This window comes from Neodiprion lecontei, chromosome 6 (genome assembly GCF_021901455.1).
Source record: "Neodiprion lecontei isolate iyNeoLeco1 chromosome 6, iyNeoLeco1.1, whole genome shotgun sequence".
Lineage (NCBI taxonomy): Eukaryota > Metazoa > Arthropoda > Insecta > Hymenoptera > Diprionidae > Neodiprion > Neodiprion lecontei.
The window spans coordinates 140,267-161,234 of NC_060265.1; the positions used below are offsets into that span (position 1 = coordinate 140,267).

At 43.5% G+C, this 20,968-nt stretch overlaps 1 protein-coding gene across 9 annotated transcripts in view; it reads right to left on the reverse strand.

Annotated features, from left to right (window-relative positions):
* The window catches only part of LOC107224301 (fat-like cadherin-related tumor suppressor homolog), a 222,825-nt gene that overhangs the window by 124,328 nt on the left and 77,529 nt on the right, over positions 1–20,968 (reverse strand). The gene's annotated exons all lie outside the window — the stretch shown is intronic.

Genomic DNA, 20,968 nt, shown 5'->3' on the forward strand with positions numbered 1-20,968 from the left:
CGCTTACGGACTGAATTACTTCATAATTAGCTGCAACGACGAGCAAATCCGTACAAGCAGCATCACGCTTTCGTAATCGGTTCGGTCTGACCGTTTGTGAGACGAGTCAAATACTCATTTTTTATCCCGCCTAATGCTTCGGAGTCAAGAAGCGTGAAACTCCCACGATTTTATCATACCGTTTCTTTGGTTGCTGTATACCCAACCTACCTCCGATTGTAGGAATGATAAATACGCCGAGTGAAGTGCTTTCGCAATCCGCACGGCTCACACGGAGAAGGGAGGAGTGAAAAAGTTGCACAACGAGTTCCCAATTCACTAGTGGGTTCATACAAAAAAAAAAAAATTCAGGGACGTTTCACCCTGCCTATTGGTCAGCTGACAATGAGCCTCTCGCAATCAATTTCTTACGTACAAATCTTTCGAGCAGACTATTGGGACTGCCGACTGCACGGCGGGTAGTATCGAGTATCATCTCTTACAAAATTGCACATGAATAACTTTATATTGAAAGTAAAAGACAGATATAAATCCTCATCCTCGGAGCACTTTCTCGGGGATGAATTTGTTATGGCCAATCTTTACTTTCCATACTTCTTGGCGGTATCTTTTTTAAATTTATTTTTTTAAATTTCTTTTTGATTGTCGGACGGCCGGCCTTTGAACCGTGAAACGAGCTGAAGGACTTCCCGCTTGGGAAAACGAGCCGGAGGGGGCGCGCGTACGGTTATATAACCTATACAGGAATCCACTACCCCACCGAAAAGAAACGTTGAGGAAGATCATTTGTTACCTCTTCCGTTCTCGAAGGGAACTCGACTCTCGTCAATTTACAATCTTAAATCTATTCTCGGTAAAGGGAAGCTGCTGCTGCCGCCGCCGCTAGAGGATCGTATCGCATGATCCGAGCGCATTTGAGAGGCGGCTAAAGAGAGACGGAAGTTAACACAGGACAAAAATATTGACGTCAAGTTTCGATCGATGGAGTGCGGTAGTGCTCGCTTCCCTTTTTTCGCATTCGCTTTGTCCGCCGTTCGTCCAACCATTGTCTCCCAGTTCTACCTTTCCAGACCTCGCACCCGCACTATTTTATCCCCTCCGCAAGTTTCATCTCATTCGTCTGAACCAATTTGAACTTTTGGGGGGCAGCAGCAGCGGCCCTCCGCTGCACGTTCGTTTGTTCCGACTTACGCGAAGACGCGAGGGCGTAGCCTTTGGTATTACGTTCGCACGTGGGGCCAATGAGAGGTGTGGCGGTGTCCAATTGCAAGAAACTTTCGGCCCTTGGGGAATTTCATCTTGCGGTGTAGGAGCTGGGAAATTGTACCTTCCATCAGGTGGTAACAACAAACTCGGTCCATAAATAGATCGCAGGTTACATTGAAATTTACAGTTCTCGACTTGCCAAAGGAAAATCACTCGATTCGAATCCCTCCCAAATTGCCTCATCAAGTTTCTCCAGTTAATTACTGGTTTTCCAGGTAACATCAGAAATGATCAAGCGCTGTAGAATTTGCTCAAGTCTCGTTGTACGAAGCTCAATTGGGGATTCTTCAGGATCTCACCACTGTGCCATCTCGGTTGCGAGAACCCTTATTTGTTGAGCAGCAATTGTTGTAATTTCGAAGAATACGATGTTGCTTAAACACAGACACCAAGATGCATACTCTTTTCAATTACGAAATAATAATTGGTGACACTAGCGGGATAAGAATCCATGCGGATCTTGTTCTATGTCTCTTAGTCAATCAACTGTACAAACAAAGAAACATGCCGCATGATAATAAATCCGCTGTTTACTAATTGATGATTTTTTTTTAATTAAAACTACAGTGGAGCCGTGAAACAAGCAAAAGTTACTTTATTCAAACGCCATCGTGCGGATAGTATAATGTAAATAAAAGCACGTCTTGGAAAATCATTGTGGAGTGAGTGAGTCTATCTAGAGGTCTCTCTATATGACATGGCGGGAATGGTACGCGTCTATCATGTAATCCAGTGCCTTTCAGGTGGTGTGGAATTTTCGAAAGCGCGTCATTTGATCCTAACTGCATATAGGTTCTATTCCTTTTACGTTCCTTCACCCTCTTCGTCGGGAAATTGGCGCGTACCTTTACGCCTGCCAAGCCACTATTTTGCTATTTTATTTACCTCCCTTCAGTTCGCGCAAACGCGACGCACTTCGTAGATATTTTGCTAAATTTGAAGGAGCCGCGAGACGACCGTACGCAGGCTCCAGAGAAATCGCTTCCGGGGTTCACTTTCGACTAAATATTTTTTTCCCGAGGTATAAGCCGGAGGGTAACAAATTTCACTTGATCGATGCGATTCCTACGTGAATTTCTCCGTCCCAGCGCCCGGCGGTAAACTACGGGCAATCTCTTTTTTTCCTTCCTCCCCCGGTGCACCAAGAGGCCGTTTAAACCGATACATCCTCTTTGGCACTCGAAGAATGACAGCGAATCGGTGCGAGCCAAGTGAGAAGTTTCGTATCAGTGAAAACGGAGAGAATATATTTTCACTTGGTATGAAAGAGAACAAAAAAAAAAAGGATGGAACATTTTTCCGAACAAGTTGGATTAGGTATCACGTAATGGGATTTGAGATTTCGGGTTTTTGCTGCTACTACTTCGTAGACCGTGAGATCCGGGATTTTTTTTACCTCGAAAAACGATAGTCGCATATCATGCATTTTTCGGGATTTTTCCGTCCGGGCAGAGTTAACCTACCTTTATTTTAGCTTTCGTTTATTCCATTCCGCTTCATGGTTCCGTGTGAGTATTTCACAACGTTATTTCGGAGATCGTAAAACACAGAGAAGAAATTCGCCATACCTAACCCAAGCTAAGGTAAGCTAAGCTAAGCTAAGCTGAGATGGGAACCGAAATTGTCTGGCCCAACGCGCGCCGATGCGGTATTCAAATAACTGCGGTTGGCTTTTCGCGTGAAGATCGAGGAGAATAATTTGCGAATAAATACCACGTCGGCGTTAAATAGCTTCTAGTTAGAGGCGCGGTAATTTCTAATGATTATTATTCAACGATTCCACTCGGAGGGCGTAACCTCAAATAAATTATCTGTCAAGTAAGTGTATCAGCCCGGTGACCTAGGGGGTGAAAATTAAAATGGACGAATGGACCGATACAAGTTCTCATGTCGAGATATCAATTTTTTTAGAAACAGTTTTGTTTTTTCTTTAATAATTTTCTTTCCAACTTCAGCTTTGCTTAATAATATTTGACTACAGTCGCTTGTTTTACCAACGGATTGTTTAGTTTCTGAGGAATCCATATCAGGTCGATTTCAGATTCCTGAAACTTGTATCGAGATACTCTCGCGAACCCCGCCCTCTTCTTCTTTGGGATATACAAATTTGAAGGGTGATAAATATCTGCTATATACAGAGAGAACGAGCCCAGAAAAAAAAGAATATAACAAAAAAAGAAACCCCGAGTACATTTTAAGAATACCTACGTAGGTGAATGCGAAGCGTATCACTTCCGCGACTAATGTTGGAAAAAGTGGGGGCGAACGGAGACGGAGGAAAGGAGCGACGGCAGGGGTGAAATCCTCTTCGTTTCGCGGAGCTCCTCTCCGGCGTACTTGTATAATGACGTAATTTGCGCCCAAACGAGAGCATGGATCTTACCTCCTGTTTGATGCAGGGGGTTTTAAGGACGGTGGGAAATAACGAAGAGGCAGGTTCGGTCGGTCCGTAGTGTGAATTCTGCTTCTTTTACTCCATTATACCTCTGCAGGCTATTCGTTCTCTCCGAGATGAAGATGGCCGTCGTCCTCGCTCACTTGGCCAGTCCTGCTCCGGTTTTGTGACCGGTAAAAATTCAGAAGGACTTGAGGGTAGTCGAAGCATCGATTGTGATTCTCCCGTCGCCGGCAGCCGATGAGAAAAAAATGACCCCAGAGCAATTGAAAGACGATTTTTTACTCCGCGAAATACAAATTTTATACCTAAAACTAATCTCAGAACGGAACATTTAGCAGAACACGGATCGCGGCGCTGTGATGGGCTGAGATATACACCTTCCGAACCTGAACGGTAGGACGTTGCGCTTATATTTACACCGGGACTAATAATAACCGGTTCATTAGCCGGCGGCGCGCTGAAGATTTCTCGGATACTTGGAGGGAGAAAACGGGCAAGGTTATTATACGCAAGCGCGTCGGTGTGCACGGGATACTTGAAATGTTTCGATCACTCCGGGCGTCGCGCGTCGGCGTCGCCCGAAACCCCGGTGCAGGACGATGAAGAATATCACACGAACTTGGACATACCTAAACTCGTCACACATGCGCAACACAAACGAATACGTGATAAAACAACTCACCAGACTGACAGTAGTAGATACAATAAGACAGCGTTTGATAGTTACCTGAAACAGGACCAAAAATACATTACGATTGGAGGAGAAATTAAACAGCTCTTGTGATGTTGGACAATGAATGAGTAACCAACAACGATCCTGAGTTTCCAGAGAACGAAGGCCGTCGCGTTAAGTGTCGTGAAACTTAACATTCGTCGGTGCGAAATTCCTGTGGGTATAAGTGCATTCGGCACTAGACTGGCCTCACCGCACGACCGTCTCCTCTCCTCGTGACCACCGTCACCCAGGATATCGCGAAGGCACGTTACCCTCCTGCTGGAGGTGGCCATCATTGCATCCTGCGACACGTCTTGAACTCAAGTTCAACGATGCGTATAGCCGAGAGTACCGGAACAGAACGGCTTATTCTTCCACCGAGTGGAAAACACTGGCCGGTGAAGCTTTTGTGCTCAATGTATGTACATACCCGCGAAACTTTCGCGACACTCAGGAGCTGGTGAGCGTATGCTCCATTTTAAAAACCGTTAGGGCACTGGGTATCCTTATCTTATTCCGCTTGGCTGATTTTCAATGAGGGGAACGTAGGATCGGAAAACGGATTTACTTATCCCCGGAAAAACAAACGTATCCTATATTAATCGCCGAGAATTCATTGGGGGTGGTATACACCGTACGACCGTGCGTTACATCACCGTCCCTTGCCGATTGCACCGGTGCAAGGTGCCGTTCACCTCAACTGCATCGATAAGACTGAATATTTGAAGAGCCTTCGCAGCACTGTTGCCTGGAAGCGCGTATCCTGCAAGCAACTGACCCCTGGATAACGGTGTGAGAGAAGAGGCAGAAATTCACCTACTCCGATCTGGCTCCTCGTTCTTTTACCTCTGTGTCCGCTCGATCATAGGATATTTATGAAACCGTTAGACGATGTGTTGGAATCGGAAAACCTTTGATGTAGTTGAAATTTATTATTGAACGGCGGCAGCGGTTTTGTCGACGAGTTATATCGATCGGTATTTCATTATAGGAAATTAGAGAAAGCCATCGGGCAGAGGAATTGCAACTTGATAATAACGAAGAGAATGTTCATATTGTTCATCGGCATCATAATTGTCTGTCTTTTTCTTTCCGTCTTCGTCAGTGGTTGAAAAGTAACCCGACACATGCAATTTTAAAAACGGCCTAGAGACTCGTACGTCCTTCAGGAGTACCCAGGACGAAAGGCTTTCAATGTATTGGTTCAGCTAACGAACGGGATCGAACCACACTCAGATATATGTATAGCATATACATGCATATTGAATAACGAACCGGCGATAATTTTAGGTCAATCGGATTTTTCGAAACTCAGACCGTGAATCCGAACTCGGCATTCTATTTGCCCTTTCGAATACAGATACGCGTTACTTTCGAAACTCACTATTCTTCAAGTTCTTTAGTTCGGATTTTTCCACGTCGGACGTTGGAAGGTCTAGCTGCGAAAATCTCATATCCGTTCGACGGATGCATGTGAAGTGTACCTATCGCGAAGTTGTAATAATTCGGATCAAGAGAGGAGAAATAAAACGCGCGGGCAAGCGGACGTCCGGTACAACGAAATGGCCGACAGCAGCACCGAATAAAGGGAGGGTAGAGAAGGAGTGAAAATGAATATTCAAAAACGAGGACAGAAAAAAAAATTCATATGGAAATAAACTTTAGCGGGTGTTATTTCGTCGTTCCTACGACATATAAACACTACGTAAAAGCACAAATTGAGTTTCCTCTAGACTTACGTACTGTATATAACACGGGGAACTAGAGAACCTCGCTACTATTTATCTCATTTACAATTTACCGACTCGAGGAAATAACGCGGTCCGCAACGCTTTCATTAATTCTAAAGCCACACTGGCCAGCTTTCGTATAGATATACCAACCGCAAGTTACCCGTTACATACGCGTTTGAGTTTTGCTGTTCGTTCGTTCTCTCCATATGACAAAATTATAGTAGCCCATGTATCGTCGTCCACGTCGGGCCGGAATTATGTACCACAGCTCGGGAATACGCATTACTCAGATTTTGAATGTCGAAGAAACTAGGACAATTTATCTGTGATAAGGTAATGAAAGCTCTGCGAGTGTTTTTCACCCGCGCTTTCATCGGCATACTATTTCACAGTTACGGACTATCAGCTTTAGCCGTGTCTCTCGTTATTACATGTATATCAACTCTAGATTCACCTCACCGATATACAAGCTATTCGACGCGACAATTTAACACCAATAGAATCGGTAATTACCTGGTCTGGCCCTCCCCGTCGTTATGCCCCTGCGAGACCAACGGAGCAACAATTCCATTACTAATCCACCTACTAATTTCGAATTTAGTCATCGGACCGATTAGTGTGACTATATTGCGAGGCGAGTGCCTCTAAATGTTTGCTCGGGTGGTTTTTTCCCCGTAAAGCATGGGAACAAAAAAAAAATTGGCCAAAGATACTCGCCTAGTTTGCTTTTTCTCGGCCACAACTTCTTGTATACGAAACTATTGATGCCGTAACTCATCAGCGTCACGACGAGGCCCCTGTATAATGGATTAACCTCGCTTTGTGTACAGATTATACACAAGCTATCGAACGATGTGCAGAGTAGTCGATACAGCCGGGATATAGCGGGTGTTGTTTTTGTGGGGTTAAGTTCGCGCATCGGTTTGATCAGGCTAATTAATGACCAAAGTGGCGCTTAGTTAGCGGCAAGGGATCAAGCTTGGAAGTACAATCACAGTTTCTAACTTCGACCTAATCGAGCCGCATAGTTCGAATATCGGTGGATCACAGCTTGGTCATAGTTCGTTGATATTCGTCACATGGTTACAGTCACTTTTGAAGTGTAAGAATCACAGATTACTGACTGCAAAGTTCTCGCTGAGGAAATAGGCTGTTACAACTGAGCAGCAGTAGCAGCAGCAGCAGAGGAGGACCGGATCATGCAGTTGCACATGGTTATAGAATGGCAGGAGATTTGTCAAAGAGTAGAAGAAGAAGGAGGAGGAGGAGGAGGAGGAGGAGGAGGAGGAGGAGGAGGAGGAGGAGGAGGAGGAGGAGGAGGAGGAGGAGGAGGAGGAGGAGGAGGAGGAGGAGGAGGAGGAGGAGGAGGAGGAGGAGGAGGAGGAGGAGGAGGAGGAGGAGTGATTTATGGATTGTTTAAAAGAAATTTCAACTATTCAATCGTTGGGGCTGAAGGAGCACATTCACTCGACCGAAAATTCTGAATATATGTATAGGGTTTAGGGTATATATATATACCAAATCACCTAACCACCTCTCATACAAGAGTCTTCGTCTTGAATGTACGCACTGAAACGAATCCCCTTTTCAATGCTGGAGTATCATCCGCTATCATTTGCAGATGACGTACGATCTCTTCTAGACTTTTCAACGTCTCAACACTTCTACCACGCGATGATGGAGGCTGCCGTTGTATGCTTCGGGATTAACAAAAGGAAGGCGAGAAAGAAAACCTTGAGGACTTGGATGAGTCGAAAATCTCACGCCTATACTTAAACCGGTTAATCTTTCACACTCCGAGGGAAGCGTTCTGTATCCTCTTAGCCAAGAACCTACTGTTCATTCTTCGTGAAATATCGAGGGCAAAATGCGAACGCGATGAAGAGAGGATGTTTCGAGGTATTTTAACGTAAGCCATCCAGTCACCGACGATACGTACTACTGATTCAGTCCCGATTTTTCCCCACCATCTCTCCGCCCTCTATCCTTATTGCCAAATTTGGAAATCACATACGTGCCAAAATTGAAAAATGTGTATGTGATCCGTGAGGCGTGACATCCGTCTTCCGTGGAACACACGCGGCCTCGTTGCCCGACTTTCTCGAGGTTGCACACGCCGAAGGTGCGAATAACGAAGAAACTGGCGAGAAACTCGTAGTCGAGGTAGTAAGAAAGCGGTAAGAATGCAGCAGGTAAGAAACATAAGTACAACTACATATATCTATACGGGATGGTAAAAATGCATGATGCATACAGGCGATCATCGCGATGATAGATGAATCCCGGGGTCCCAACGGCAAAGCACGGTAGGTGCGTACATGTACAGCTATAGCTGTTATACTTCGGCCGAGAATTTACACCGTCATATTTCGCGGACGTATCCCTTCTCTATGCGGTATAAGAAGAAATCAAGCTTTTGCTTTACAGTAACAACTAATTCCAATAAATAGGGATGTTTCGAACTTTGAGGTTTCAGTGTTATGTTCCGAAAATTATACACAGTGTCAAATTGGGCATCTTTGAGCCGTGTGACTACGAGAGCGTGTGAAACGTTGTGTCGAGACACGGGATTCATATGTAGCATACGTATAATGTACTTAGGAAAGTCACGTGGTGAGTAACTGGACACGCGAGATAGGAGCGCAAGCTCATAAGTTGCGTAATTCAAGTAATATACCATTAATCCAAGTACTGTGAGAGTAATAATAATCGTCGTTATGATATATGGCAGCGAGTACATCACCGGAGCCAATTACAGGGCAGACTAAAGCTGTGAAAATTATTTTCGCAGTGAATTGAACGGTGCGATAAGAGACCGAGTCGCCGTTGCCGGCGAAGTAATACGTCGTCGTTGCTCATGCCGCGGACTCGTAAATGTTGAATACGTTCTGAAAACACCACCGCACCACTACCACCGCTACCAGCACTACCAGCACTACCAGCACTACCAGCACTACCAACACTAACACCTCCGCTAAGAGTATCCAGATTGTTGGAATACATTATGCAAAGCACCTTTCTATGCTGCGCCATTCGTGATAAATGATCGTTCATCGGCTTATATCTCGCAACTATCGCATTCCGATTCCTATGGGGGGGTTAGGGGAAAATAATTCTTACACGCGTTTCGATGTTACGACCTGGCCGTTGCGCCGGATGCTCGAGTATCCGGGCCAGTAGACGTGCTCTTTCCTATCTCTGAATCTTCAATGGGCACGTAATCGTGTTCTATAATACTCTCTGATCTACCTTTAGATAGATAACCACTGCTGTATGAAGAAATGGTTTCAGTTACGGCGTTTCACTACCACCATTTTCAAAAATCTTCAAGAGTTATCGGGAATCGTTACGCTCTCGTATCTGAAATTGAAATGGTTGGCTCACTTGGGCGTTAAAGTTATACCATAACTCCATCGGCAATAATTGCACTGCTAATGATTTTCCATACTTGATGGTGAAACGTGCACAAGTCAAGAAGCGACCCCCCTCTCACTCCGCAACGGGATTCCGGATAATTCGTTTCCTTGAGGAGCATCAGTAGAGACCACTGCACACAACTTGTAATTTGTTAAAGTATTCCAATTGTGGAAGAGGGAGTGAAGAATTCGCAACTTAGCGCGCGCAGTAAATATCCGAAAGTTTGTGCGTCGAGCGTCTTCGTCGTTCTCTTCTTGGTCGGTATACGAATTCAAAGTTTGGCCGTGTATTTCGCGAAGAGAGTGGCTAAATTGAGCGGCTAGAACCCCTCCTCTTCTCTGTCACTCGCCCGCCTGTCGTCCTCTTTCGCCCTCTCTCACTCTCTCTCTCTCTCTCTCTCTATCACTTTCTTTATCTCGTTGTATCAACCAATCCATCTATCTGTTGCACGCTCTAGCTCGTTCCTCTCGCTTTGTTACCGTCACGTCATTCAATCTTCCCTCGAACCTCTGACCCTCTTCGAAATCCTGTTAGTTTGGACTCGAACGGAAGGTACATACATCAATACGCTCCAACTTTTATCGCGATGTAAGTATAGTGACTTGTGTAGCTAAAGAGCGTCTTTATATGTATACGAATAGCGTTTGCTGCTGCACGGTATGTTATGCGGCGCGGTACAATACAGTACAGTACATATATCGGTACTGGCAGAGGATACTGAAATCACTCTTCGGAGATTTGTGAGTTCCTTGACCTGCATCGAGTGCAGCGTTACGCAATGCTTGTCTATCCAATCCTTTTTTTGTTTTTCTCCGTTCACGTACAACTTATAGCGCGTAATTTTACGGTAAATGATATCACCGGCCCACAAAAAAAAAGTGGGCTGCACCTTTGACCGGACCTATCTATCTTTATTTATTTTGACGCGCTGAATCCAAATCTGAAGTCAGTTTTGCCCGGTACACCCTCAAAATTTTGATTAAATTGCAAAAAACCATAAAAATCGCCAAAAATTAGCAGTTTTGGTAAGAAAAAAATTTATGGAACTATAGACCAAGTATGATCTTTATGTATTTTAGTCCGCTGAATCCAAATCTGAAGTTTATTCAACCATAAGCCATTTAAAATCTAAGTAAATTGCAAAAAGACCCCTGAAAATTGCGAAAAATAGCAAAAAATTGAAGGTTAGCTTGTGCCAGAAAATTTTTTGGGAAATAAAAAGAGTGAAAGTTACGGAAATTTAGTTGAAGAGTTGTTGGACAATTACGATACTATGGGTTGCTTAATGAATCTTAAATTGCATTTTTTACATTCTCACCTTCAACACTTTCCTGCAAATCTTGGCGACTGCAGTGAAGAGCAAGGCGAAAGATTCCACCAAGACATAAGTGAAATGGGGAGTCGATATCAAGGAAAGTGGAATGTCAATATGATCGCAGATCATTGCTGGACACTGAAGAGAGATGTACCCGATGAAAACAGAAAGTGAAAAAGAAACCCTTTGCGTAGGTCATTCGAAGACAAAGGGGTTCGACACAAGCGAAGAACAGCTTGAAATTATAAAGGTCGTTCCTTATCTTCGTATGGTTTTTAAAAAGATTTTTTGATAGAAATAAATTTAATTAAGTTCGATCAATTTTTTTCATTACTATATGTGCAATTTTCTGCATTAACTTAATTTTTTTGAGGGCTAACGGGCCAAATAAACTTTTAATTTATATTTATTTACAAATTGTTGAAATTTAAAATTAATAAAGAATTACAAGACTGGAAAGCCATCAAAATCTGAAAAATAAATTTAAATTTATACTCGTATTCCGCGAATCAAATAACGTAATATATATTTTGTTTTGATTAAAAAAATGATTTTCATCACAACAACATCAATTTTTTTAAATTTTCAGAGATTTTTTGCTATTTTCCGCAATTTTCAGGGGTTTTTTGCAATTTACTTGGATTTTAAATGGCTTATGGTTGAATAAACTTCAGATTTGGATTCAGTCAACCAAAATACATAAAAATCATACTTGGTCTATAGTTCCATGAATTTTTTTCTTACCAAAACTGCTAATTTTTGGCGATTTTTATGGTTTTTTGCAATTTACTCAAAATTCTGAGGGTGTACGGGCAAAACCGACTTCGGATTCGGATTCAGCGAGACAAAATACGTAAAGGTAGGTAGGTCCGGTCAAAGGTGAGGACCATTTTTTTTTTTTTTTTTTTTTTTTTTGTGGGCCGGTGTATTCCGTCACTGCGCGGCGGTGGGATCGGTACAAGTTTTACGAGTAGAGTAATAACAGCGGGAATACAGCAGTCCAAATCGTACTCAATTGCCTCTGCAGTGTGAAATTGAAATGCCGTAGCAAGGTTTGTGCCGCATCTTGATACGAAGTATACCATTATAAAGAAATTATTCCGGCAACACCTTTTCAGTTAATTAATAATTCATTCCGCGCGGCTTGACCGTGAGTTCCCCTATATTCCTCTCCAAATCTTCTCTGCAATCTAGCTCGACTACAGCCGTGCTAATATTGCAATTTCGTCCCGGTTGTACCATCTACGCAATGCTACGCGCAGCCACGCAGATGCAACACGACGCCGTCTTGGCTGGAGGAACACACCGTAACTCGGTATATCGTGTCCTGCGGCGGTACCGGTTTTCGCAGGGGCTTGAGACCGAGGGCGGCGGAAGTGACGTTACACGCTCGTGAAAGGCCCTGCACACGCTCGTGCAGCTCTATTCAGAACCGACGATGAGACAATGACCGCGGCAGGCATAGTCGGTTGTATGGCCGCGCGACGATCGGGTTCGAAGTGCAGTTTTTTTTTTTTTTCTTTTTTTTTCTTCTTCATCTCCACTAACAAAGTTGTAAGTTTGAATATGAGATGGCGATTGAATTATTTATAGGGATTAATTCGAGTAGATGTAAAATGTACATTTATTTCATTGTTATTTAACGACTTTTTTCTTTACCCCACTACACGACCGTCCCTCGTCCAACACAACGTGTAGCTTCGAGGTTGTCAAGTTTAGAGACAACTCGGAAGAAACCGCTAAATACATATATTGCCGAGTGAAAGGCGAGCAAACTGATAGTAGGTACGGTGTATGAAAGAAAGAGGACGGTGAAAGAGTGGTGAAAAAAAGATCACAAACTTCTCAACCCGGTCATCCACTTCGATGTATTAATTCTTGACGACTTTACTCACTTTGCTCCGAAAGTTATTCGTATTGGTATACTCGTCAGATCGTTTTCGCGGATAAGTCGTAAGGGATGGGAAATCTGTACTCCCGTTATTAACCTTGATTTTTGTGTAATAGATGATATTTACATAACGCGCAGGTAATATGTTATGGTGCGAAAAAATTGAGAATGAAAGAAAAACATTCAGGTGCCAAATAAAACTAGAGGGTGCAGAGTTTGTTCGTTGATACATTCATGTAACGCTTTCGAAGCGGAAGAATCCTACAGCGACAAATGCGTCAACAACGGTATGAAAATATTAAAACGGACGTAATAAAAGAAAAAAAAAAAGCGGAAAGGTGGAGGGAAAAATAAAGTTTGACGTAATTTAGAATGTGGAATCTAGGGCCGCGACTGGTTTAACATCTCTTTCCGTGCTACGAGAAATTTCTTCCTCTGAAATTTATTAAAAAACTTGAAATCACGTTTCTGGCCAGTTTGTCAGCCGGGTGTCTGTGATATAATACGTGGGAAATCCCCCTCACCCCATTTATATCATTCATCCTCTTTTTGTTCCCTACAACTCGAAGAGTTCACAGACGCGTGAAAAGGAAATGAATAAATCCACCGCAATTTCAACTTTCTCGGTTCACCAATTCACAAGTAATAATACCCAATTCTGAATTTTAGGTAAAGCATCTATAATGCAAAATCGCGTGTAGGGTGCGCCAAGACGCTTTTGAAACTCGACGGCAAGGTCCAAGTTCCACTGACAATGAACCATTATTTGAAGGTCTAACGATCACCAATTCCTTTCGAGTGAATTCTACGAATGATTAGTACCTACGACTCCAGCGTAAATCTGGACGCGAAAAACCAGATGAAAGAGAAGTGACTCGAAGGGGAGAAACGCTCAGGTAAAAGTTTACGCCATTTGATTCCCCATCGTTCGAAGATGATCAAACGTCGTTAAATTAAAGTCCGTCAAGAGTTGCGCTTAAGCAGACTGTCGTCAGCTTTTGAAAAAATGCCATTCCAGATCCGAGGAATTTGTTACAACTCACGCTCTACCTACAAGAAAAATTCATTGAAGAGCTATCCGTACAGAGCGAGTTTGATGCACACACACTATCGATCAATAGTAATAGTACGCTGTCGATAGGCCTCTAAGCTTAAATATATTTATAGGGTAATTTATACAACGCGGAAACAAAATATTTATACATATATGTGCACCGTTTCGTTCATCTAATCAGAGATGCTGTACGTGATACGTAAAGAGGCGCAAAGTTCTGGCAAGACTCAACTTTGTTGACTCCCAATCAACCCGGCACCAAGAGTTATTTTTCCCCGTTATGTTATAAGCCCATGAATCAAAGACCCAGATATTTTTTCACTCGTCTGGTGTGTTTTCACATTAAACATACTCGGAAGAAAACCGAGTGGGCTACCTTTTCCGTTTCCCGTGTGAGACAAAATTTAACCAAACTATAAAGTCTGGGCTGCTGCGTATTTTTCTCCGCGTTGCAGAAGGCATAATTTGAATTTGGGTGATGATACATAATTATAGATGTATGTGTAAACTGGAGACGAAGCTTCGTTTCAACAATTGGTCCTGATATACGATAAAAAAAAAAAAAAAAAAAAAATACGGAAGAATACGTGTGACGAAACATGCGATAAGAGAGGTGAAAAGCCGAATGAGATGTCGCCTCGCATTTGAATCGGTTAGATAAGAAAGAGCACGAGTCAAATCCCAGTCATTGTGACCCGCGCCCTTGCTGATCCCGTCGATTCATACGGAGACAGTGAGTCTCTCGATCCATTATGTCGCTTTTTAAGCAGGGAAAAAGGAATAGAGATCCACGCGTCACCTTCCTCTCCATATTGATGAGGATTTTGAATTTTTGCGCAGCATAGTTGAGCCACGAGCAAACTGTAAAAACCGACAAATTGAAGGAAAATGGAGAGAATTATTCAGACAGCTAGTTTGCCGGTACGTGAAGAAAAAGAATTGTTCCATTTACCACGCCAGATATGATGCGGTATACGCGAATTTTGTAGCGCGGAGTTGATTCGGAATTACCGTAATTACATCAAGAATAACTGGCCATAGAAATGGCAAAGAGAAACAGCAAAGTCGCAAACGTCATGTATGAAGTGATTTAAGCGATATAACAATACGATTACCGTAGTAGTTTTCCATTTTCAAACACGCTCGCCTTTCTATTCGTCATATTGGATGGAAGAACCTTCTTTCTTTCTTTCTTTCTTTCTTTCACAACACCCCACAGCAGTGGTGCGAGTATAAGATGGTAGAGAAGGGAACTTATCAAATTCCTGCGGAGAGTTGTAAAGGAAGTCGAATAGCGGAGGATGCAATGGAAGACGGGGGGAGAGATCCCCGAGGGATCTTGCCGTGCCGGAAGTCGGAGGGTGCGTTTCACGCCGCAATACGTATGCGAGCGTGCGTGCGTGCGTGCGTGCGTGCGTATACGGGCGATGATGTGTTTTCTGAACTGTCTCACTAGCGCAGTCAGTCAGTCAGTCAGTCAGTCAGTCAGTCAGACGTCTGGATACGTGTACCGCGAAAATACCTGTGCGACGTGAAATTTATACCCACCGTTGTAGAGGGGAATGGTGCAGAATGTGTCTGAATATACCGTTATTGTCCTCTACATTTTCGAGCACCTCATCGTACACGGAAACAAGAAAAATGGATAAATCTGTGTCACGAGAGAAGCAATGTATATCAGTTGTTTCATTTGGTGTTTTTTTTTCCTTTCTTTTTTTCTGCTTCATTTCATTATTTCTTGTACTCGGCGATAAGTGACGGAGAGATTGGTTTTCATTGATCGGTAAACGTATCAGATAAAACTCATCTGTGGATAACGATTCCAGGTGTTGACTGTAAACATTGTTCACAGGATGAAGTCTGACAATGAATTCAACAAGAATTGTCACGCAAAGCTTTGATCTTCACATGATACTCAGATAGCCGAAACGACACAAGTATGAATTAATATCAAGTCTGAGTTTATTTCCTCATAGAATTGCGGCCAACAGGTGGAATTGTATCGTTTGTCCGAAACCAGGTTGAACGTTGACTGAAAAATCAAAAGGTATTTTTCCGATAACGTAGATAGTCGGTCACAGACTCAATGCCCGAAGTTGAGACTGGCGGGTAAGAATGGCACTTCCTGGTCGGTCTTACCCTTCTTATACGTAGTTACTCTCCTAGCTCTGGCGTCTTTTCCAGCAAGCAACACGCGGGAAAGTGCATTATGAATTCACCGCGACGCTGTCGTCGCCTCGAGTATGGAAAGTGCACTATTGGTGAAAACATTCTGGATGCAGGAAGAAGGGGAGGTAGTTGTAAGGGTGTGGGATAGGCGTTTAAGGAAATGGGGTGCTTCAGCGAACCGCTCGCTTGAGACGGCTCGAAGCGTACTACAGAGGGAGTGATGGAGCTATGAGCTCGGCAAATGATGATTCCTGGTGAATTTCAATTTCCATGTGAAACCGCTGGGACGCGAAGTAACGGAGAACGAGTGAGTGAAGTTGAGTGTCGGTGATTACCAGCTAATTGGTATTTCTTTAACAATCAAAGCTCGATAGTATTTTTTTTTCCTTCTTTTCTCCAAGTTCACTCGGGGGAATCGTGCCAGTTGCGAAACGTGCCTAAAATTCTTTCCAAGAGAAACTTTCAAGCGCGGAGTTGTGATGAGCTCCGCGTTATTCAATCCCTCGTTACAGCTTGCTTGTTGCCAGTCAGCTCGTATCCGAGGTTCAACCATCGTGCAATGGAAGCTGCGGGGTTCAAGCGGAACACGTATAACCCATTAGGTACTACGGTTTCACGTTTATTCCCTTGAAGCTCTTCTATCTTGTGTTGAACGATTAACGCACTTCGCCAAACTGTGCCACGACTTGATTCGATTAGCCGTTTTGCTTCGATCCACTGCAGGATGCACTTAATAGCAAGCCAATGATTCTTGACCGTTTACGCTTGGGTATGTACGTTTATACATGTACGAACACCCACTTATTCCGCCTTCCGGAATTCCCAAGATTCTTCAACTAATGGATCGCCGCTGCAAGGCGACGTAAAAAAGCGAATTCAGTAGTTTACCACTGTACTCACCACCGTACGGCAACGCGATTACACGACTCGAGGTGATACGCCGTCGAGTAAAGGCTAAATACTCAGTGTCCGGTAGGGTATCATGAATTTTACCCGATCCCCCTGGGTGTTTCTAAGTAAAAGGAATCCAGTGTCCGAACAATTTTTAACAATCTGTATTTGTCTATCCTTCATTCGAAAACTACTTTAGAAGCCTCTTTGACAGCGTGACGATTGAGCCGAATCCACGATTAAATTTATCACAAAATTGATTCTACCTTTTGCTCTCATCGTTATAGTCGCATCCACCAGATGCCAGTACAATTATCTCCGGTCTCGCAAGATCAGGGAGCGATCAATTGCAGATGGATAAGAAATTTGGGGTATTTTTTTGCCGTCCTGCAAGGTTTTCAATCTGAGAATTAGTTGCGCAACGACGTCAAACCGCAAATATTGATCATGTATACCTCAATACTTTCGTTTGGAAGTAGGTGTACAACGAGTGAATTATTTTCACACAAATATTAACAACCACGGTATTCGCCCGTTCGTTTGGTGGGCGCGAACGCCGCTGCAAAATATTCTGGCAAAAAGAAAAAAATAGAATGCAGGCAAGGGTAAAAGAAGAGCGGGGAAACACAGAGTTTGTGTCAAATAAAGGGTAGAAGGAGAAATTCGTATTGTTATCGTTCGTGTCTCGTTTACCCGCTGAGAATAGCAATAAATTCAAATCCCCCGAAACAATGTCCTAGTACGAATTGGACGGGATATATATTATTCCACCGGCGTGTTCTATTGATACAATAAAAACCATGTCCCACGCGTCAGTCACTGCGCTTTCCATTTATTTTTGGATTCGCCAAATTGATGGACGCAAGTTGTCTCGTGCTCTATTCTCCTCTCCGTCGGAAAAAGAATCGCGCACGATCGTGCGGGTCGGCAGTTTCTTCCCCGGGGAAAAAACCTTCACAGACCGATGACGAATAATTACCTAATTTCAAAGACGCATATACCAATTTTCGAATCCTACGCGAGACTGTATACGAAGCGATGCAGATTCTAGTCGCGGCGGTGCAGCAGTGCATAATACATCACTTGATACAGCCGCAAGCTGAACAGAACCGTTGTCAAGGCCCGAGGCGATGGATCTCATTGAATAGAATTGAATCTCTATTAGCGGGCCGATATGCCTGAAAGCCTAGACACTGGTAGACGTCGACTAGATACGTTTGACAGGGACAATAATGGATAATTACACTTCCAAATCACGCGTCGATTATTCTGCAAACCTCCAGCGCCGCAAGCTTCGGGGGCGGAACGCGACGAGTTAAAAGCAAACTGATGAATAAATTCCCCAGCCAGCAGCAGCTGGACGTTACAACAGACTGTCCAGAGATCAGGAATAACGGCCGACATTTGTGAGCTACTAATGAAGAAGAATTTTCAGCCGGTAGGTATAGCGAGTTCCGCTTCGGGCGTTGGTGCGGCAGCGTACGCGCCGCATCCGCATGACTTATGAATATTTACTCGGCAGGTATTGAATATGCAAATATACACGCCGTCGTGTCGCTCTAGATTTGTGTTCCTTTCGCCCGACGTGAATCTCGATCGATATTGACTATAATCGGCAGGCGGTTTACAGAGTCGGTCGCCCGGAATACGGATTTCTATGCATCGACGAAAAATTAGTGCAGGTGAAAATCGAGCGAGAGGAGCTGTGATAGCAAAGCTGGTGCCTGCATCGCGGATTGGAGATCATCCGTGAAACTTACTGAAAGAAGAAAGCTCCATAAGCGGATCGTTAAATGTGCGCATAACAAATGCACCCGCGAAGATCTTATGTCGCGTCAAAAACAACTTCTAACAACCATCGCCAACGAACGATCAAAAACTTTTTCCGACCTTGCTGCAACAGCTCGGGAGTAATCCCGTAGATCATGTGACTAGTTCTCTGGAACCCAGTTCGAGGAAGAAAATATGGTTCTCTTGATACTAAGCAGCCGAGACCTCGCCGCAAAATTACCCAGTGATTCGCAGTCTGAGTTCGAAATATGTACTCACGTACCCGAAGCGATAAAACGGTGGCGGATAAGGCTGAGCTGCAGATTTAGCACAGAGCACGTAGCAATGTTACCGTATCCCGGAGGCTTGCAAAATTTTTTTTCTTTCTCTTCTTCCGTTTCCTTCGTTTGTTTCGTCTTTTTTTTTTCTTTCTTTTGTTCTTTTGTTTTTTTCTTTTCGTTTGGCAGTATAATATAACACATAGTTCGAGAAATCGGAACTGTTTGCCTTTCGTGACGACTTTATACTAGATGGTCATGTCTATTTCACATTGGGTGTATTTCTTTTCTGCCCATTTTATTACACCTATAATAGTCGTATAAAATTGCCAACGCTCTTTGGAGTGTTTTTCTACGGTATATAGACATGCAGTGGGTATAAAACGTAGCTTTCAGCCACCGTCGTCCCCGGCTGTTGTTACAACGGCAATAAAAAATATGAGGACAAAAGTAACTTGGCAGGTTACGATGGTTCGCTTTGCCAATCGCCTCTCTATACCGTATCACTGATATTGGCCATTATATCGGATGACGTGCAATTTCTCTATATAGGTATATAATATCCCAGTAAAGTATTTGACTCATACCAGAGATCGTCGATTTAACATCTGCCTTACACGACTGACATTTTCCAGTAGACGCATGTACCTACTTCCGGATTCGACAATCTCTCACCCTGTTTCATTTATACCTGCATTTATTTTCAACGTTATAAATAAGAGGGGCCAATGCTACCGAAGTTTAGAAAAAGAAAAAAATAATATATTGCGTTATGGTTCAATCGAACCATATACCAAAGCGAAACTCGCGCAAGGCGAAGTGGAAAAAATTTTCTCTCGATGTAAATAACATTTTCAGTACAGAGACGAAACGCGATACTCAGCAGGTACAGCGGCATCGGAAGCTTTCCTTGAAGGGAGTCGGAAAAGGCGACGGTCTGCGTTATTCGGCAGCGTTACTGGGTGGTTACGCGGACTTAATATCGACTATTAATTGCCACCTTATTACAAGTCCTGAGAGAAACTCTAGGCTGTGATTGCCGACTTTATACAACTTGGGCCCTTCATCGTGCAAAAATGAACACGATTCCTTACAAGTAAGCCACCATTAATAGGTTCAACTATATCACGTTTCCCCATTCGAGATGCAGTTTACCCTAGGTTATAATCCAAAACGTTAAACTCGCGTGCCTGGCGTCGTTGCTTCGACGGTCCAACCGCGTCTCCGGGTATCTGTGCGTTTCTAAGAACCTTGCGCTGGCGATAAGCCGTTGCGCGCAAACGCGTTGTGTTTCGCCTATTGTTGACTCGCGTTACCCTCTTTATGCGTACTACAATACCAAAACGATTCCCTCCAACGGCCAGGCAAGAACTAGTTCAGGAAAAGCGACGTACCCTCCACGCTACCTCAATAAAACAAGTCCACGTTATATTCTGTGTAAATTTACCTCGGAAGATTATACACAGCTTTGAGTTGAATGAAAGTTTCCGTCCTTGCAGCTACCTTGTGACGATTATTAACTAGATACCGCTTGTCAACGATGAAAATTCCTCGCTTATCTCGACGAACGTTCGTTCAGTTTTGATAGGTTTCGAACCTCAATTGGTCAAAGCCATGCGACTACTAAGCGTACTTCTCGTCTCTAAATTAAATGGTCGATTTGAAAGGCCTCGTGATTAATGAGAGCTGATTAGCGGAATAAAAATTATCGTACGATCGCGATTGGTAATTATTTTTATCGTCAAAGTTTTAGGACGCTATAATAACCGATGAGGGTGGAAAATTTATCTGGCTAATTGGGTCGACCTCGGTCTCCGACGTATAATAGCGGTCAAGGTAATAAAAATTTAAGGAGTTTACCGGGTCGGAAACGAGGGGCGTAGATTCGCGTCATTTGTGTCTACGGTGGATAGTTTAAGTCCAACTTCTGATGCCCCGTTTAATTGACCGGAAGAAATTTATTGGTTTATAATGGATAAATCGAGGTGGAACAAGTCTCGCAAGTTGTGACCGCATCGGTTAGCCGACCGAGAATTACGAGTTCGTAAAGATAATAACGAGTTGACATCGT